At 43.7% G+C, this 18,157-nt stretch overlaps 1 protein-coding gene and 1 long non-coding RNA gene across 2 annotated transcripts in view; both read left to right on the top strand.

The window, feature by feature from the left end:
• IGFBP7 (insulin like growth factor binding protein 7) overlaps positions 1–18,157 on the top strand; it is a 69,601-nt gene that overhangs the window by 29,123 nt on the left and 22,321 nt on the right. The window lies entirely within an intron of this gene.
• The window catches only part of LOC130543254 (uncharacterized), a 37,880-nt gene extending 19,723 nt beyond the window's left edge, over positions 1–18,157 (top strand). The window contains exon 2 of the long non-coding RNA XR_008958465.1: positions 1–18,157. This exon is cut by the window's left edge and continues 18,156 nt beyond it. This is a non-coding gene — a long non-coding RNA (uncharacterized LOC130543254).

Raw genomic sequence — 18,157 nt, 5'->3', positions numbered from 1 at the left:
AGTTTTTATTATATATGGATGTTGACGATTATGTACTTGTGTTTTTTTTTCCAATACCAACAAAATATTTTTTTTAAAGATTTTATTTATTTATTTGACAGAGATAGAGACAGCCAGCGAGAGAGGGAACACAAGCAGGGGGAGTGGGAGAGGAAGAAGCAGGCTCATAGTGGAGGAGCCTGATGCGGGGCTCGATCCCATAATGCCGGGATCACGCCCTGAGCCAAAGACAGACGCTTAACGACTGAGCCACCCAGGCGCCCCAACAAGATATTTTTTAAAATACTGTATCATTACAGCATTGTTATTCCCCAAGTAGCATAATAAAAATCACTAAAATTGTGAGGTATTTTCCCTCCCTTCTTTCAGTTACAAAAATATTTAATAGATTTAAAGTGTAGACTCATAGATCCAGAATGATTATCAAGTAATATTTCAGTTCACCATTAACCATCCCCTGCTCTCTTCTCCATATCATCCCAGTCTAGATTTCAAACATGACTGCTCCAAAGACACCAGTGATAGGAGAGTTCTCTCCAATCACAGTTTGCTACCCACACTGGTCTAGAGTGGAAAATTTCACAGTATCCTTTGCAAACTCAGGTTTACTCTCAGGAAGGCCTTATTGTGAGTGCTGTCCTTTGGACTGAAGCTTACACCTGTTTTCTCCACTTCAATGATTAGAAACAAAGAATCAAATTATTCTCGGCCTCTAAAGAATGTCCTGGAACATTGCTTCAACCTTCCCATCTCAGAGGTGAAAAAACTGAGGACCAGGTAGCATGTAGAACCTGCCTGTGTTGAGAACTGGTACCAAAACCCACTTACCTTCCCTGCCAGCTGAGTGCACCCTCTGCTGCCCTCGTCCTGCCTTTCTCTCAGACACCCACCAGCAGCACCTGCTTGGTTCTACATCCGGTGCCTTTCGCCCACTAATACAAGGTCGCTTAGGTACCTACGACTTACAGGACTTTTGAAGTAGAAACTGATCTCTCAGCGCTGGGTTTTGCCATCCCACACCAAGGTAGGAGTATTTCAGAGCAAGGAGAAACTCTGAATCACCTCTCATTTTGGGCCGAGGACCTAGAACCTCCCCTTTTCCCACTCCTTTTCAGTCCCCGTGCTGAGGTTTTATTTTAATGTCAAAACCTCACAGGATTAGGAACCAAGAGGATTTTTTTTTTTCATATCTATTCAAAACTGAAGCCCTATTGCCATTAGGAAGCTGAGGTTCTTTGTTCAGTGTCTGCTTGTGTTTGGGCTAAGTGAAAACCCCTGGGTGGTAGTGGGTGCTTCCAGCACCAAATGCTTTCTGCACAAGGTCCAAGCATTCCTGCTGGTCTGATACGAGGGTCACACCAAGAAGGATGTGACTAATAAAGAATGTGACTTCAGAGACTCTGTGAGTCCAGACAACTTCTGATAAACATTTAAACAGAGGTTAAGAATGTTTTCTTTTCTGAAGGGAAACTATGCAGTCTATGGTGTGAGTGGGAGGGGGTAGAGGGGAATAAATCTAAACATGAGCTTCCTCTTTTCATAATTCTTAAACGTTTTTTAGCAGCAGCCATTTTTAATAGCCTGACAGGCTTTCGTAGTGAGAACCCACAGCTGGGTGCCGGCCAGAGAAGGGGGATGGGATCTACAAAGACGAGCCAATTCCTAAGTGATTACCAAGCAAGTTTAAAAATAAGCTGGCATTGAGGCCAGTTTCCCTGGTTCCCACCCTGAGTCCAGGAATGCTCCGAAAAGGTGTCCCCTCCAGGCACACTTGACGGTCCCTGGTTGGGATCTTTGCTTCCTAGGCTGACAAAAGGGGGAAGCTCTGTAGGGGAAATGGGTGTTGACTTCAGGGAAAGGTGAAGTCGACCAGATGGCACCTGAGCATCCTCAGCCCCCCCAGGGAACTGTGGGAGCACTGGTCCGGGACAGGCAGGAGGGCGCCAACACAGTTATCTGGCTGGCAGGGGAAAGGAAAGCAGCGTAGTTCCGGTGACGCAAAGCACTGTTGTCCCTAGTGCTGCCCCAGCTCATGTCTTTGAGCACTTTCTCCTCACGGGCTCTTTGGTTTATCTCCTCCCGTTTCCTGCATGGTGTGTGTGTTGGGGGGAGGGGGTGTGGATAAGTATGGCACTTTCTCTGCTTGCTTCTAAATAAAAAGAAAAATAATGTCATTCAGCAGACTCCTTCTAAATGGGGAGGGGGAACTTCAGTTTTGGAAGAAAAGGCATCGATGTTAACTATTGAATGTGTCTGCGTCCATTATTTTAGCCATTACCCCTGCAGGCAGAAGCACTCGGGACCCATGGAGCCAGGACGCAGTTGTGTCAGTCCCTCTCCTTTGAATTTTAAGTGGGTGAAGAAATTATTTCATTTTGAAATCCTATAAGTATTCCCATACTCAGTTTCAGACATTTCTTGCATTTCTGAGAGTTCTTTCTTTAAAAAACAAAAACAAAAGACTAGCCTTCACTTGTTTGTTGGTTTATTCACTTATGCAATCATTCATTCATTCATTCATTCATTCATCCATCCATTCATTCATGTGTCCACCAAAACCTATGATAGGCTCTGTTAGGATGGAAGGGGCCATCATGTCAGTAGGCCATGACTCAGAAAACTAGGAGTCATGGTTAGGATGAAAGTTGTGCAGTTAAACCTACCCTGAAATCTTGGCCCTGCTACTGATAAGCTCTGCAACTCTGCACAAGTCATTTAACCTCTCAGAGCCTCTGATTTCTCATCTGTAAAATGGGCCTAAAAAGTGTAAGCCCCTCATTGGATTGTTATGAGAATGACCTGAAATAAGCGGAAGAGCCTGCATGTTACCTGGCCTCCTGTAAGGTCAGTAAATGGTGGTGGGACAGGATTCACGGTAGCCTTAAGGCTGGTGGCAGTTTTATTATTACTATTATTATTATTATTATTATTAATGAGACCAACAGCACAAGAGTGACAGGGCAAAGCACTGTTACACGTCAAGGTTGGGGAGAGATTGCTGGACAGGAATGCCTGTGAAGATTCCCTATAGAACTTAACTTGCTAGCTTGCTTTCCCTTGAGCTCTCTTATTTTTTCCAATCACATCTTCATGGAGAAATTAGGAAATTCCTTTCCCTTTTCATTTTGCTTTCTATTACATTCCCCAAGACTGAAGCTTTAGTACGGTATTCAGCTGAAGGCCACATCCCAGTATTTGCATTGACCTTGGAGTGCCAGGGTAATTGTTTTGTCAATTATTTGACTTTTTGGAGTGTGCTTACCTTGAAGAACCTCTGCAAAGGAGGACCCTGTTAATGTGTAACACAGAGATAAGTAAGGAGCTGCTCTCACTTTTTTTTTTTAAGGCTATTCAACTGGAAAACTGAAATGGTTCTATTTGCATCTCATTGGGCAGTGTTGAAAGGTGGGGGAGAAAAGGGGATTTTACTAATGAACTACACTGGGATGTAAATTTTAGCAACACAGGGTGCAATGAGTCACCTGCAATTTGTTTTCTGTTTTAAGAAAAAAGGAAATTACAAGACAGCATAATACCTTACTTGAAAATGTGATGGTATTTAGCAAGAAGACAGCAAATAGGAATACTCTGAGTTGAGCCAAGGAGCTGTGTGCTCCCTTGTAGATGGGATGAAGGAGTGATTCTCACTTGCGTGGACAGCAAGGTCATTTTTTTCACCCTCAGTAGAAGGCATTGATCGTCCGGACTGGAGAACAACATGAGAGACAAGAAGAAATGAGCAACTGTAGCGGGAGGCATGGAGTTGAGCTGGGAGGCTTGGTGACCCTGCGGCTGGGAGTCCTATCTGCCCAGGGGACACCTCCCAGGCTGGCAGGGGTGGGTGTTGGAGCTGGCGCTCTTGAGCCCTAGCAGTTCTTTTGGGAACTTTCCATTATTAGAGAAACCTCCTAGTCATTATCCAAGTGCATTTCTGAAATGCCTGACTGTGCTCAGGGCTTGGTAAGCTCAGGATTAGCCAACCTTCCACATACCCAGTCTGTATTACAAGCAAGGATCAAGGGAATGTGGCTGAGCCAAACTTTTTTTTTTAGCCTCAAACCCATAGGTAAATGGGAAGTACATATTTATATCACTGACCCATCAAGGGTTAGGGTATTTAGTAAGAAGAGAGGGAAAGAAATTGATTATCACGAATGAAGCTCTGGAATTTAGAGCTAGAGGAATTGTTGAAGACTGGGAGAAAAGCAGATTGAAAGCAAACCCTGGACCTTTAACCACTTTTCCATTCACTGCAACAAGTAGTTTGCTTATATGTCTTTCATTGATTTGTCAAGGAAGAGTTTTAGGTCACCTATAAGATAATATGGGATAGTGGTTGAGAGCCTGGGTTCTAGAACCAAATTACTTCCTTTTGAATCCCAACACACCTACTTATGTGCCTTGTGACTTTGGGCAAACTATTCAACCTTTCTTTGCCTCAGTTTTCTCTTCTGTAAAATGGGAGACAGACCCAACCTCACAGGGTTGTTGAAAGGGTTAAATTAATTACATACATATCTGTCCATAGTGAGCAGTCAATGAGTAGGTCTTGCTGTTGTTTTGTTGTGGCCATTGGTGGGGAGGTGGGGGGCAGGAGTGAGTTGAAGGGCAGGGAAAGTCATGTGGACTAGGACAACAGAGTATGGTAGGTGCAAGGAATTAGAAAAGTCATTTAGTCCAGCCTCCTCCTTAACCAGGAAACAAATCCTATTCCATTTTTTCTTTTTTAAGATTTTATTTACTTATTTATTTAATTATCTATTTGAGAGAGTGAGCAGGGGGAAAGAACCTTGAGCAGACTCTGGGCTGAGCATGGAGCTCACACAGGGCTCAATCCCATCACCCTGAGATCATGACCTGAGCCAAAACACACGCACACTCTCTGTCTCTGTCTCTCTGTCTATCTCTCTCAAATAAATCTTTTAAATAAATAAATAAAATGATAACAAGTAATTTAAAAATTTCCCTTGGAATCAATCCATCATTTGATTGGATTTGGTTGAAACTGTGAATAAAATGAAGAATCCATCCCTAATAACTCTCAGCCTTCACTCATATCCACAGGACTGCATTTTAAGCAAGTCTGTTTCTTGTTGGACATCTTTAACTGCTGGCACTTTGTTACCTTGACCTTAAACATGTAATGTGACTTTGATCTTAGTGTCTCCTTCTGAGGTAACTAAAATCCAGACTTCTCATTTCCTGACATGGCATTCCTTCAGATGTTAGAAGATAGGTAACAGGTGCTTCCCCACTCCAGGCTTCTCTTCTTTAAACACCCACATCACCTTCCATGTTGGTTTTCAGACCCCACACCATTCTTTGATGAGTCTGTTGCACTCTTAACCTCTTAGATGGGACTCCTGGCTGCAGGACTGCAAGGATTAGTGCAGAACACACAAGAACCATAGGCTCACATGACTGCAGACCAAGACAGCTAGCCTCTAGCCTCATAGCCTCACTGATGTCATGGTGGGCTCCATGGTTAAATAAGGCAGAGTGGCAAGCAGGAGCCGAGGAAGGAACTTTACCAAACTCTCTCACCGTGATCCACAGTAGTCTTGGTATCTTTGCTGTTGTTTGTATTTCAAATGAGAATTCCTCATCATACTGCTTCTAACAAAGAGGTCCTTGGCATTCAAGATTTTTTTTAAAGATTTATTTATTTATTTTGGAGAGAGCATGCGTGTAAGCAGTGGGGAAGGGGCAGAGGGAGAGGGGAAAGGAAAGAAGGAGCCTCCCCGCTGAGCGCGGAGCCCAGTGCAGGGCTCCATCTCACGATCCTGAGATCACGACCTGAGCCAAAGTCACGAGTCAGACGCTCAACCAACTGAGCCACCCAGGCGTCCAGGCATTCAAGATTTCTAGAGACTATTCCTAAATTCTCAGGCACATATTTAAACAATGAAAAAATGTTCCCTTCTTTTTATGCTAGGAGACATCTGTAGCTCTATTTATCAGAGATCTGTATTACAAATAGACCAGGATGCACGGAAAGCGAGAGATTTAAAGATCTAGATATCGAGATACTCCGGTGGCTCCTTTGTGGTCTAACTACTACACTGCTTTGCTTAACGCCCACCCTTTCTCTCAGATTGAAAATTGGACTTTATTTTTCTACGTGTCAGATTCTCTGTAGCTTTTTAGTTGCTGCCTTGAACTCTTTCCCTTAAAGGTGTTTGTTGTTAGGTGGTGGGGGTTTTTTTGTGGGTTTTTTGTTTTTTTTTTTATGTTTTTGCTTCACTGAAGCTTAGTGTGCTTTTTATGGTTTTATAGTTACCTTGCAGAAATCTCATTAGAAAAGCACTTTAATATATTACTTGGCAACCAGACATCTGACAGTATTCTAGTTCATTAGTTAGGAAACCTCCCCAGGCTTGTAGGAATGGACATTCCTCTGTGAACAGGGAAGCTTTGATCACTCCTGCAGGGGCCAGGATTTATTTTAATGCATTTGGGGAGTAGGGGAAGAGGTGCTCTAAATCTGGCGAAATGAAAATAAGAGTGATTAAGAAAAACAATGAGACACGATTGAAGAAGAAATGTACTTAAGTTAATGTTGTTCTGTGGTACGTCCTGAGTCTAGTAAAGACAGAGTTTGTTTTAGGAAAATGGTTCTCCTGTTAAGTGAGAAGCTAGTTAAGCAGCCTCACACCAGATCACCGATGACACTGGATTGATCCTAATGAGGATAGACTTTTCAAAGCTGTATCCATTTTACCATGAATAAATGGATTCAAGTCTTATTCGTGGGTTTTTCATTTTCAGCTTTGAATTTGCAAACTATCAAATTCCTTCAAAGCTCTGGTGTGCAGAGAAGGCTCTGAGTAATAGGATTGCTTATTCTTAAAGTCAGATGCCCTTTAGCAAAGCACTAGGCTTTGAAATGTGATCAGTCAAGGTTCCAATAGGCATGGATTGCCCCACATGAGGCTGTTTCTTCTTGGGTTCTAGCCAGATTTAATCTCTCTCACACAACACAGCTCTACCCTGAGGGCTCCTAGTGCAGTCAAGGTAGGTAATGCTATGTTGTTTCCACACAGATGATACCAAATGAAGTACTTTGTAAGTTCCTGAAAGGTACTTGGGTGTTGGTAACCTTTTTTTATTGGGGAGCTGTATCTTTTTTCTTTTAATTGAAAAGCTTGAAAGAAGCAAGATGCCCAGAAAGGTGTTTTTAAAAAAGAGGACTCAGTTATTAGAATGTTCAGAATGGGCCAGAAAGCCAATAGGGTATTATGAAAGAACTTCAAGAGATAAAAGAGAAGGAAGAGGGAGAGTTTTGGCGAGAGTGAGGTAGGGCCCTGAAGTCAGGCTGGAGAGTCAACTTGAGTGTCCCACGTGGTGCGAGAGAGGAGTAAGCGACGCCTGAGGGAGAAGCAGCCCCCATGCCAGTTACGGCTCACTTTCACCTTGTAACACCTTCAGAGGCGGGTAGGAGGAAGAAAGCAGGAGTCAAACCATAAAATGGTGTTGTTCTGGGTTAGCGATGCAGTTTCCAAAGAGGAGAGCAAATCAGGCAGTTTGGAGACCTGTGTGCTCACGGCAGGGGAGCGGCCGCGGGAGCCACGGCCTCAGGCAGGTTACTCCCCTCTGCACCAGTGCTCACTGTGGTTCCCAGTCAACCCGGCAGGACTGCGCTGCCGGTCAGCTAAAATAACCAGACTAGCACTGTAGAAAGCTCTCCACAAATCGGCAGTGATGGTGGGCGAAGCTGGAGGTGGTGGTGATGACTGTGGTGCTGTATCTGGGCTGGCTTACAGCCTGGCCAGTGACTGCGTAGTCATGGGGGTTTATGGGGCTACCCCAAAAAAAGCCGGTGCCCGTCCTAGTCTGATCCTCATGATCCAGACATCCTAATCATCTTGGGCAGTTCTGGGACATTCTTACGACCTCCTCCCTCACCATAGCCAGCGTTCCCAATCCACCTAGAACAGCTATTCAGGACAAGCCCTCCTAAGCAAACCCAAAGTTTTGAAAGCCCTTGTGGACCTGCCTTCCTGATGACCCTGATATCCGCCCTGCCACATATGCCACAATGCCAGCGTGGCTCCCTTGTGGCTGACCCGGTAGGCCAGCCCCCTCGGCTGGGCTGAGCACTGGGTCTGTGGGCTGGGCCCCCAGTGTGGCCCTTAGAGGACCCACCCACTCACTGACCAACCAGGGAAAAGAAAGGGAGGCTTACCTGCCCTGTGTGCCCAGCGTTGGAGATCTGGGGTTGCTTCATCTAAGCCCGAGTGATCGGTGCAGACGTTTATGGTGCACAGAATCAAACATTTGTCCGCACAGATGGAGGAAGGAGATGCTAGATGTGAGAGTCCCAAATGGGCCTCCTACTGACCGACTCCTCTCCCTACGCACACAGAACTCTCCTGATGTGATAGGACACGTGTGCACTCCCTGACAGTGTGGCATGTACCGTGTGACTAGGGGAGGCTTTCCAAAGGCCAGAACAGGAGGAGCGCTCTTTGTAAATTGCAGCTGGTGTTTCACACTGCAGGTGTCTCAAAAATGCACGCCTTCCGTAGGACCTAGAGCTGTGCAGCGTTGGGCACCACTGGTGGCCATCATCTACTCATGCTGCAGCCTGAGTGGGTGCACCTACTTCCTTCAGCCTGACTTGGCCGCCACCACAGGCACGTGGGCCCAAGGGACTTGGTGAACCTGGTGAGCCAGGGTGTGCGGCGCAGAAGAAATAGGAGCTACTGTAAAATGAGCACATGCCGGGGCAGCCCACCCGCAGATACACTGGCCTTTGTAATTAGCAGTTTTAGTTCAGTAAATTATTTAATAAATTGAAATGTGTGTGTTGTACCATTCGACGTTGATCCACAGGACTGATCACGTCATTTTTCAGGATTTATCCATCTTAATCAAATAGGAAAATGCACCAAGACTCCCCTCACCCCAGTGTTCATTGCTTATTAACCCTCCCCCCAAATTGTCAGCTGGGTTGAAATGTCTCCGACATCTATAAGAGAAAACAAAGGTGTTCTTATTTAAGCTTTTGGTTTTACATTCACATGTTTTGATTTGAGAACACTTATAGTCTCAAAGAGGTTTTGGCCTGCAGTAAGAGACTGAGAACTTTCCATCATTATAAATGTGTCCTGGGGCGCCCACCTCATTTAACTAGAGCATAATGCAAAGGAGTGATTTGGGACTGACTTTCTTCCCACAAACCAATCTTTTTAAATGGCTTGCACTTTTTTTCTGTCCCCAAAGGGATTTGTTAAGTGTGATTTTCAGCAGGAAATATGCTTTTTTTGATGTTAGCCATAATGGAAATGTGTAGATAAACAGAATCTCGGTTAATATAATAAGACAATCAGAGATTTTTGGGTGGAGGGGGGTGGAGAGGAGGGCAGGATAGAGGAAATGAGGCTAGGGAAACTTCTGTCAAATGTGAAAGGAGTATTCCTGGAAGAAAGAGAGACTCACCTGTGGGTGAGCTAAAGAGAACTCCGGTGCTGAGGTCTCCTGACGGAGGGACCGAACTTCCATTTGTGTTTTGTTGGAGGGGCCATAGACAACCTTGAGAGAGAGAAATCTCAGCATTTGAAAGTTCCCACGATAGCCCGACCTGTGGTTCCTGCCCAACTTCCCTCTGCTTATTTGCTTTCTATGTTTTTCTCTTCTGATCCCTCCAGCCTGAAATGGCCCAAGAGACACAAAAGGGCATTTGGGTTTCCACACCAGTTTGGGTTTTCTTCCCAGGCAAGCCAGTGTGTCTTGATGGTAAAGTTCTGTCTTGAGACAGCGCAGTGGGAGGGTGTCATGGTCTTCTTCATCCCGACTCACGGGAGCACTGGAGGAAGGCCTCTCGAGGGATCCAGCCCACCACCCAGGCACCCACCCTGAATGCACCCTAATGTCTGGGCAAGGGGCTCAGAACATTTCTCTAGTCTCGGCCGAACAGTCTCCCTTCCGTGGCTCTTTTTTCACTTGAGTCCTTAAGAAGGGTTCTACACCTAGAGTGGCAACTGAAAAGCTTCAGGAAATTTGGTTTTAATGTAAAAAGAGGTAGCACGTTGAGGAAAGACTGAAGAGAGAGCATACCGCGCCGTCAGCATTAATAGATGTTCTCAGCGTAAACATGAGTTGTCCCTTTCTCCTTGTCCTTCGAAGACATGAAGTTTCCTTTCACTTCCCTCCATGCTTTCCGCTAATCCCATTCCTGGTTTACAGCAGGGCAGTGATCATTTTGTGTTTGCACTGTGAAAATTCAACCCTTAATATGCCATTTCCTCCCTTTTAATATTTTGTTTCCTTCCTCCTTTGGAAAATGAGGTGAAAGAATCTGTATGTTCTTCATGTCTTACCCCAATCGTGTGTGAATGAATAGGAAGTATCTCCATCTTTATTTTTCTCTGCCTCTCTGCTGTATTTCCAGGCTCCTCTTATCTGTGCCTTAGCTTGCTGCTTATCTGAGTCTTCGCTGGCCTCTCTTTTTCCCTGTTCTCTTGGGTATTGTGTCTACAGGTCTTTGATGTAAGGAGAATGAGGTCCTGGTGACATCAAGCCTTTGGAGTTTAGGTCTTCAAATGCTTGGGTATTTTTTTAAGCCCACTTATTTTGAAACCTCAACACATCTCCAGATCAGTAATTCCCCAACTTGTCGGAATTGCAACATCCTATCCTTAAATTTGGTTTATATGGCATCCTTCCTCCTTTCCCACCCTGCCAATCCTCTGAAAAGAAGAGAGCGATGTTTGTATCTATTAATGTAAAAACAAGTAAAAATCCTGTTTAATTTTGAGGGCTTTTTGAGACAGTATGGCACTTACATCCTGGAGAAGTTCGGGAGTGTTGCAAAAAAGGAATCATTGATGTAAATCTTGGTATAAGATCATATTAATCTCATGATTCCTTTTTTTTTTAATTTTTATTTTGGTAGAAAACATGTAACATGAAATCTACCCTCAACAATTTTTAAGTGTACAGTACGATATTGTTAACTATGTGCGCATTGTTGTTCAGCAAATCCTTAGAAATTTCATGTTGTGTGACTGAAATCCTACACTCCCCAGTTCCCCTTCCCTCGGGCCCCTGGCACCCGCCATCCTACTTTCTGCCTCTGTGACTTTGGCTCCTCATGTACATAAAATCGTGCAGTTATTTGTTCTGTAACTGGCTTATGTCACTTAGCATAATGTCCTCAAGGCTCATCCATGTTGTTGTATATAGTAGGTTAATTTCCCTCACTATTAAAGTGTAAATACAAGACTCTTAAGAGGGGGGAAAAGTCCCTTATATCTTCTATGGGCTGTTTAAGGTTACAAATGCTCACAATTAGGGCTTCTGTTTTAGAGATCCTAGGGTGATATAAGTTCTGATTCTTTATTTTGTAATGATGAAGTGACATAAAAGATTCTAAAATAGCACCTACAAAGAGCATGTTAAGAATTGTCCTTGGAAATACATATTATCATCGCTGCAGTCATCTCCTCGGGTTTGAGCAATAATGGCCCAAAATCAATAAATATCCATCCATGAGGACTCTGTATACGTGGGGTTTTTTACCCTAGCCCTTGGGGAAAGGAAAAAACAAAACAAACAAAAAACTCATTCTCCAAGAAGGACTATCATTTTTTTTAGGATTTTATTTATTTATTTGGAAGAGGGAGAGAGCACAAGCAAAGGGAGCAGCAGAGGGAAAGGGAGAAGCAGGCTCCCCGCTGAGCAGAGAGCCTAACACGGGGCTCGATCCCAGGATCCTGGGATCATGACTTGAGCCAAAGGCAGGCACTTAACTGACTGAGCCACCCAGGCACCCAAGGATTAATTAATTAAGGAACAACTCTAGCTGACGGTAGAGAAGGTTCAAAGATGTTGTATTAGTTAAAGGCTACATAATAAGTTAGTCCAAAACTTAACAGCTTAAAACAACAATGAATATTTGTTAACTCACACATTTTCTATGGGTCAGAAATTTGGGACTGGCTTATCCAGGAGTTCTGGCTTGGGATCTCGCATGAGGTTACAGTCAGGATGTCAGTGGGCACTGCAGTCATCTGAAGGTTTGACTGGGGTTGGTAGGGTGTGTTTCCACACTGGCTCACTCACGTGACTGTGGTTAGGAGGGTGCAGTTCCTCATCACGTGGATCTCTCCACTGCACTGCTTGACCATCCTCACAACATGTCAGCTGGCTTCTCCCAGAGCAAGTGACCCAAGAAAAAACATGAAGTTGCTATGCCTTTAATGATCTAGTCTCAGATGTCATATTTTGCCACTTGTACTACATTCTGTTTGTTAGAAGTCCAACCCACAGTCAAGGGGAGGAGAATTAGACTTTGCCTAGAAAGGGAGAATTTGATAAGGGGATAGGGAGACCCATGCAGTAGGAGGTATACACAGGACCTGGACTGGATATTTTAGTGACACTGCAAGAAGACTCACATCTGTAGTTGACATGGGGCTGGTGTGGGGCAGAAAGAACCAGGGGAACCACTGGCTAGCCAGACCAGAGAAGTAATACAGGTTAGGGCAGTGGCTTTGACCAGGAACAAAGGTAGATGCCCTGGGCCAGCCCAGGAGCTTGGTGCTCCTGGAGGGAAGAAGTACTTTTTCCAATCAGACTCCTGTTTGCTGTTGCAGAAATCGAGCAGTGCACTAAAGATGCTTCCTCAGCTCAGCAAGGAGCTGGCTCAGAACCCAGACTCCACGGTTCTGTGAAAGAGGAGGAGGGCTGACATCTTGACGCCATTTGCCTCTGGACTTGCCCCTTTGTACATATCCATCTGTTGGCATTTTCAGAGCTTAAGAGTGAACACTTCTCTGTTTTCCCTGTGAAGTTAGATTCTGGGGTGGCCTCAGTGTTTTCTCCAAAGCCCCTTTCCAAAACTTAACTTTTGTTTACTTAGAAGAAAGTTGCCTAAATTGCCTCTATAGACTGAGTTTATTTGTCTTTAGGGATGAATCAGAGTTTTGAACTCATCTCTTTGGCTCCAGCTCTCCTGGCAGAGGACGCGGGAAGAGAGCTTTTGCTTATGTGTGTGCTTGGGGAGGATTTTTTTTCTTTGTTATTCTGTCTCAGCCATAGCCCGTGGGTGAGCCAGCACCTGGGACCTTGACAGGCCTCCATGCGTGGGCTGAGGTCACATGGGAAGTTCTACCCAGTAGTACCATTTGTGATGTTCCCAAATTCCACAGTCGGCTGTGGTTTTCCAAATTCAAGGCTCAGGGGACTTGGGAGAATTACTTTCTTGGAGCCAGCCTTATCTTGTTTGTCCATGTTCTACTCATGCAGTTTAGAAGTATTCCCACAACTAAGCCGTGTGCTGCCCATCTGCCTAAGAAATGTAGCTGTGGATACTTAATGGCTTTGCTCAGCACCTTTCTAGTCTCTCAGCTTCACACCGTTTGATGGTGGCCAGCTGATTGAGGACAGATACTGGTTTTTCTCAGTTGATAATAAAGTGCAAGGAGATGAATTCCCATAGTTCTAGTTTTCGTGGCTGCCAGCATCCAGTAATGAGCTAAAGCAAATGTCTCACACCCCCATCCCCAGCCTGACCTGTAAGATGAGGATCTGGACAAGATGGATCTTAGGGTCCTTCGAAGTCTCAACGTCAGTGCCTATGTGATAGTTTAAGAATGTGAAAGTAGTAATAGAAAAGGGTTTATTTACTAGAAGAGGTGAATCTCAGTACTGCTCCTGTCCCACTAAAACAGTCCTGTCCCTCCACTGGAACATTTCCTCTCCATGTGGAATCAGCAATTCTTCTTTCATGTTTGGAAACAGATTTTTAAGCTGATCTTTTCACTTAAAGCCTGGTATAAATGTTTTTAACATCATTGGGTAACTGGGGCTTATGCTTTGCTGGTTTTTATTTTAATCCGTCTTTTCTAATATAATGTTGGTCAGTGTGGACTTGCACTTTTGCGCTTTGAAGTATTTGCCCCCCCTTCACTCTGGTTTCTCCCACCAAAAGTCTGGCCAGTGACCCCGGATTTTTAAATCTTCTAAATTGACTAATAAGGCAGCATTTTGCTATAGAGTCAGTTTTTATCTCTGTCTCCTGGATTTTATCTAAGTTTTTAAATGAGATTGCTACTTTCTTATAGATTTTTTTTTCCTAACATATGATCTATGTTGGTATAAGGATAAAAATACAGAATCAGCCTTTCTGGACGTTTGATTGCTCTGTTGCTTAGCTGAGTCAGGGACATAAGAAAGGCATAACTAAACATTGACCTGTTTGTACCTATGAATGGTTGAGGACTGACTTTTAAAGGCCACAGTTAACAAAATCTCTGCACTTTAACCCTTCCCAAATGCTAAGACATGCCCTGTATAAATTCTGGAATAGGAGCAGTTATATATAGCTGGCTAGCCCCCCAAAGTGTTTTTAATAATCAGCAACACAAAGAAAGCCAGTTTCTTGGAATGGTTCCTAAACTCATGCTATTTAAACCTTCACATGAAAATACTAAAAATACAAAACGTGGTGTATAATTTGATAGAGACGTTGTTTCGCTCAACTACTTGGCAGTGTATTGGTCTTCTGCTTAGTGCTGGGTGGTGGGACACGGGAAAGAACTAGAGTAAATTCACAGGTCCTTTCTGGCACCGAGCTCACAGTCTGGGCTATGCAGACACAATCAGAATGCCTTGTGAAAATGCTAGGAGAAGGGTAAATATAGAGAGCCATGTAGAAACCAGAAAGGGAACCCCCCGCCTGACTCTAAATTGGCAGTGGTGGCGGTGAAAAGGAGTGGAAGGAGATGAGGAAGGAAGGGTCAAGGAAGATTCGTTAAACGAGAAGCTGAGACCCAAAGGGTATCTAGGAGTTAACCAAGCAAAAGTGGGGAGGAGTGGAAAATGAAGGGGGTGGGAGAGGGGAGATTGTTCCAGAAAAAGGAATGATATGTGCAAAGATTAGAGAGCAGGACATTCGAGGAACATAAAAAGTTCTTTATGGCTGGAGCTCAGAGTTCAGGATATGTGGCAAGAAATGAGGCTGGGAAGATACTTAGGGCCACATCTTATTTATTCTGGATTTTATAGTTTAGTAAATGTTTTCCTGTAGGGCCCTTATCCTCTTTCTGGCAATTAAAAAGTTTTTCTCAAGATGAAGATGTAAATCTAAAACATATCTAATCCCAGAGAGACAACATTTTCACTAAGATAAGGATTGCTTGGCTCTGCCCAGGAATGTTTACTAAGTGTTAACGTTGACTTTTAAAGTTCTCATAGGATCCCTGCCTATATAAGGTACTGTCCAAGAATATGGCATCATCTTAATGATTTGTAAAACATCACATGAAGTGTATTTTCTAATACTGATTGTGACGTTAAACATTTATTGAAAGCATTAAAACACAATAAAATGGCTGGAGTTTCCAGATTGTTTTACTCCAAGATATGGGTAGGACTCTAACCATGTGATTGCAGTAGGGTTAATGTCTGCCCAGCGTTCAATATAAGGAGGATAATTTTCACCTATCTGGAGCTGTAGGTCTAAACTACCCAGAACTAGTCAGATACCACCTCTGAAACATTACAGGCCAGAGTGTGAATGGTGAGCAATGATCTCTCTTTAGGATTCTAGTGCCTGTGTGAACTTTTCTCCAAAATATATTAATGTTTTTATTCTCTTGTTTGCCTTTTTCCTCAGTATAACTTGTAGACATAACTTATCTCATTGGTTGACATTGAAAACCTCTGCAGTCTAGTCTGGCCTCCAGTTCTCAAGATTTCTTTTCCTTCTCTCCCAACAAAACAAAACAAGATGGAACATTTCAGCCATCATGGATTATGTCAACAGGCAACATGGTAGCCTAGGGAAACCACTGGGTGTGCACTCAGAAAAACTAGATTCACATCCTGGCCACAAGACTCTCAATCTGGGTGACTTCACACAAGCCACTTAACCTTACTGAACCTCAACTTTTGTATCTGTAAAATGACCAGCTTATCTCACAAGATTATTGGGAAAAATCAAAATGAGAGTAATAGAATAAAAGCTCTTTGTGGTGTGTAAAGCCCAATATCAGTATAAATTATTTTTCCTGCAAGTGACACCTCTTTTCTTTGAGCACGCTAATCCCTTTGCCTGAAGTCTCCTCACCTACCCCACCCACCACATTTAACTTTGAAAGCCCCTTTCATCTTCTTTAAATTCAGTTCATTTTTTTATAATTTTTTATTATGTTAGTCACCATATCCATCTGTGTCATTTTTTGATGTACATCCCCAGTTTTTGATGCAATGTTCCATGATTCATTATTTGCGTATAACACCCAGTGCATCATGCAATACGTGCCCTCCTTAATACCCATCACTGGCCTATCCCAATCCCCTACCCCCTTCCCTCTGACGCCCTCAGTTTGTTTCCCAGAGTCCATAGTCTATCATGGTTCATTCCCCCTTCTGTTTACCCCCCCTTCATTCTTCCCTTCCTTCTCCTACCAATCTCCCTGCTATTTCTTATGTTCCATAAATGCATTCTAAATTCAGTTCTTTATATCATAGGGCCAGTGACAGTCCATCCATATTATAATTGCTTATCTACTGGTACACTCGTCTACACTTTCTGTATTGTAAACCTGTATCAGGCAGGAGTCCAGCCCAACCATCTTTCTATCCCTCATGTCTCCAGCACAACTCTCAGTTCCTGGAGGGCCTGAATGAGTTAATCCACTCCGTGTTTTTACCTGCTTTGTGCCAATGCAATCCTGAAATTCAGTTTAGTTAATATCATTGTGGATTGTTCTCACCTTTTGTGCCATTTTCCACAGGGATTTTCCCTTACAGAATAAATTCAACTAGGCAATAGTAGAAGTTAGTGCTCTAATTACAGGGATGGATATTAAAGTTAATGTTTAGATGACATTCTTCTTTTGCTATCACCTAATTATTAGGAATTAAACCTCTGGCCAGCCCAATTTTACATCTGATGATGAGTGTATTCCAGAAAGATCTGTTCTTTAACCATCTTCCAAGTGTGTTAACATGACATTGGGAAAGTTATCCAGTGCCGACACTACAGAATACTTGTGGAATTGTTATTCCTCAGTATTATTGTGTAGGAAAAGGCTGGTTGCTCATTTAAAAAAGAAAAATTAGAACGGCCTGAATGGATTAATCTCTCTCTGCTCCAGAGATCAAGATCCTCAGTCTTCACAGGCCAAGCTCACATGGACCTGTGGGCGGGAGTATGGAGAGGTTGCCTGATCAGCCAACATCATACTTATTTGAGTCTCCTTTGAGTTTTCTTCTTTTCAAGTGTCCGTTTAACTGACTGATAGGCTTAAAAACCATAATTCTTTTCCCATGGGCTGGATGAGCCTGGATTACTTTTCCATCTCCTCCCCATTGTTCACAAGCAGAGCAAGGATGACCCCCTTGTGAACAGGCCTCGTCTTTGAAGACTCCAGCTTCCTAAAGAGGCCACACGTTTTGCTGGAGAGATTTCCCAAGAATGTATTCAAAAGGCGAGGACCGAAGGGGCATAAGCTGCAGCTTTTACGTCAATTTCAGGAAGATTGAGGACGTTTTCTTCCCCAAGTTTATAAAGAATGAGTTTTCCTACTTTTATGTGTGGTCGCTCTGAAGAGGTGCCAAATCTGAAGTCCCAGCTGCTCAATGAGGAAATCATTTTTCTTAAACAAAAGAAAAAGTGCTCCAAGCCTGGGCCTGATGATGGCTCTAGAAGGAACTGCTGTGGAGGAAAAGGCTGGTTCCGGGGGGCGAGGCTTTCCCCTGGTGTCACCTCACCTGTAGGATACTTGGCATGCCGTTGCTCCCAGTACTCACAAGCATACAGTGTCCTCACTTTTAAAACCCAATCGATGGAAACCGTGAAAACTTTCCTTGTTTTTTCCTGCATTGTAGAAAGAATTAACAACTTAAGGAAAACAAGGGGAAAAAACCCAAAAAACGAAACATAGGACCACTAATTGCAGAAATACAATCACTGCCTACAAATAATCAGCGTGCAAAAGTAGAGATGTCTGGTCCCATAACCGCTGGTAAGAGCAGCAAAGAGCAGTCCCAGGTCGGGTCCCTTCTTCTGGCGTAATTACTGCCCTGTGCACTGGCATAGCTGTGCTTTACTGCTTCCTATATGTCACAGCTCACAGCCGCTGGAGGGCTCCAGGTTGTCCTCCACCCGGTAAGAGCAAGCATGATTTGCCTTGCTAATGAAAAA

The sequence above is a fragment of the Ursus arctos genome, unplaced genomic scaffold (assembly GCF_023065955.2).
Source record: "Ursus arctos isolate Adak ecotype North America unplaced genomic scaffold, UrsArc2.0 scaffold_9, whole genome shotgun sequence".
Classification (NCBI taxonomy): Eukaryota; Metazoa; Chordata; class Mammalia; order Carnivora; family Ursidae; genus Ursus; species Ursus arctos.
The sequence above is the reverse complement of the archived record's forward strand: the minus strand, read 5'-3'. Positions and strand labels throughout refer to the sequence as shown.